The following is a 3,329-nucleotide window of genomic DNA, read 5'->3' on the forward strand; positions in this document are numbered from 1 at the left end:
CGAGAAGAAGAAGGACATGTAGTAGCGTTAAGTGTTAGCTAGGTGGCACTATGACATCATCATTTCCCCAAAGTTGTTTATTGATTGTTTACATAAAAACTTCAACTTCAACTTAAACTTGTGGTTTAAATGTCACAGACGTCTGTTAAAAGGTTAAAAGGTGCGTACTACAGCTTTAATGCACATAATATTGTAACTATTAACAGCCTGAATGAGTGGTTTCATGGTTGTTGCCGTAGATACAGAATGTCACTGTGTGTCACAGTGACGTTCTGTCAGAAATCCTCCTCTCTGCCAGTAAAAGTGCACATATGGGAATTTATCAGTAACAACTTTTATTCATCTCTTCTGACTGAATGTGGGAAACTTTCACTGACGCTTTATTTGAATTTCCTACAAATGTGTGTGAGTCACACGGCTTTTCACAATAAAACAACCAAGACAAACAAAAGGAGATTCAAATCCTTCATATAACACAATGACCAGTCATGGAGACCAAAACCTGGTCCTAATGAGGGTTTTTTTGTTCTTCTTCTAATTATTATTATTGTTGTTATTGTTTGAATGAATCACAGCGTCAGTGTATGTTTGTGTTATTTGACAAATCTTAATTCAAAGTTTTGTACAAACTCCCAAAAAAACCTGTGTGTGTGTGTGTGTGTGTGTGTGTGTGTGTGTGTGTGTGTGTGTGTGTGTGTGTGTGTGTGTGTGTGTGTGTGAGAGAGACGACTCGGTCATGCAGCTCGGGGTGTTTTCTTCATCCAGCTGCCTCCTCATCCTCACTATCTGTCCTCTCCATCAGAGCCAGTTCCCTTTTTGTGTCTCTTTGAGAAGTGAAGTGTCTCGTGAGACAAACCGTCCTCACAGCTTGGCGTCCATATGTCAGATGAAAAAGCTCAGTCATCCATTACAGAAGCTCAACCACACACTCTGCTTCTCTTTTCCAGTTATAGGAGGTTTAACTCTGCGATAACTAACTTCATCCTCCTGTGAGGCGTGTGTTGGTCAGATAATGTAATCTGACCAATCTGACCTTGTGTTTAATGTAACAGAAGTAAACAGAAGGACCAGCAAACGTGTGTGTGTGTATTCATATCTCTGTGAGGACATTTTGACCGACTTTAAGCGGCTTTTTCAGGGTTAAGACTTGGTTTAAGGTTTACTTAGACTAGACTTTAAAGTTCAGTCATTAAAGGTCCAGTCCACTGAGTTCAAGCAGCATTTAACTGATACTCTGTTAGCACTTTAAAGTTGAATCTTTTTGCTGCATTATACATTATTTTAAGATTATTTTTAAGATTGTTTTATTTCCGAGATATTTTAACCAACTTTTTGTTTTCCTTCTGTTTTTCTGCACTCAAAATTATTTTAATGTCTCCAATTTTTAAATATTATGTTTTCATTTAAAGTGCATGGCGTTATCAGGATTTATTAATAATTATTACATCATCATTTCCAAATAATCAACAGACGAATCGATTATGAAAATAATCTTTAATCCAAATAATGCTGGTTATTTGCTAGTTATGGTTAAAATTAGGGATTACACGTTAGTAGTGTCTTTATGAGGACATTCACAGCTTTAAAGGGCTTTTTCAGGCTCTTTGCTCTCAGGTCAGAGTGGGAAAATCACAGATGTAAATCATGATTGACGGTTGAGTTCAGTTTAGCTTCCTCAGTTTCAGGCTGCGCGGTGGTTCACAGTCACACTGTCCTGACTCACATGAAGTGAACACAGTTCATGTGATCAGTAGCACAGCAAGTGGGTTCAGGGTTCAGGGTTCAGGGTAAGTGGTGAGACCAGTTTTTATTCCAAGAACCAGCTGACAAAATATCCAGCTCTCAAAGTAACACCATTATCACTGTGTGTGTGTGTGTGTGTATGTGTGTGTGTGTGTGTGTGTGTGCGCAGGGTAAGTTACAAACTAGTGAATTTAGATTAAAATGCAGCGAGAGATTACGTTCCATTACATTACGTTACATGACATTACATTACGTTTCATTACATGACATTACGTTAGATTACATTACATTATTCCATTACGTTACATACCATTAGATTACTTTACATTGCATTTCATTACTTTGATCCAAAGCGACTTACAATAAGTGCATTTCAACATTTGGGTACAAACAAGAGCTCGAGGTGAGTCAGTGCTTCACGTAAGACAAACTATAAAGTGCTCAGAGATGATTAGATGACTCTAATCATTATTATTAGTTTCTTATTGGTCAAAGTTCCTCAGCTCCACTCCGGTCACATACCCTGGTAATATAAAGTAGAACTGTAGTTTGACCAGAGGAAGATCACGTACCACTGGTGGTACACATACCACAGTTTGAGAACCATGGCTCTAGAGAATGTATTATGTCTGTAAGTACAAGAATGTGTGTGTGTGTGTGTGTGTGTGTGTGTGTCACAGGTCCCGTGTGAGACAGAGTTTAGTCAGTGGAGACAGAAGTGACACAAAGACATGTGAGTCACACTGAGAGAGCTCTGGTGACACCTGCTGACTGACGTCAACATCACAGTCAACTCCACGCTGATGTAACAAACCTTTGACCATGAGACAAGATCTGATCTTTTTATCAGACGTTTTAAAACCTGGAATCAAACTACAGCCTTTACCAAACATGTTGTTTCAAACTATGATGTTGAGGACACTGTTAGTTTTATTTTGTTTTGATAATTATCGCACAAATGTTTCTATTCTATTTCTATATTATGTATAAAAAAAAAATAGATAGACAACCATAATAAAACATGCTCATATATAAGATACATACATTTAGAAGTGATTCATATAATTGAGTTATTATTGTTATTATTATTATTATCATAATTATTATTATTATTATCAGTATTATTATTATTATTATCATCATTATTGTTGTAATACTATATTATATTATATGATATTATATGATATTATATGATATTATATGATATTATATTATATTATATTATAAGATATTATATTATATTATAATATATTATATTATATGATATGATATGATATGATATGATATGATATTATATTATATTATATTATAATATAATATATTATATTATATTATATGATCTTATATGATATGATATGATATCATATGATATGATATGATATGATATGATATTATATGATATGATATTATATGATATTACATCACAGTCTAATTCAGTAGAGTTTTCTTCTGCATGCTCAGCTCTGGTGATGAGGTGGATGGTGTAATCGCTTGTAACTTGCTGTTCTGTGGAGACCCTGAATGTGGCGCTGTTGAGTCGTTGGAGGATCAGTGTTGCCAGAGGTTTTGTCTGGTTCATCCACATG

This window comes from Solea senegalensis, linkage group LG6 (genome assembly GCF_019176455.1).
Source record: "Solea senegalensis isolate Sse05_10M linkage group LG6, IFAPA_SoseM_1, whole genome shotgun sequence".
Lineage (NCBI taxonomy): Eukaryota > Metazoa > Chordata > Actinopteri > Pleuronectiformes > Soleidae > Solea > Solea senegalensis.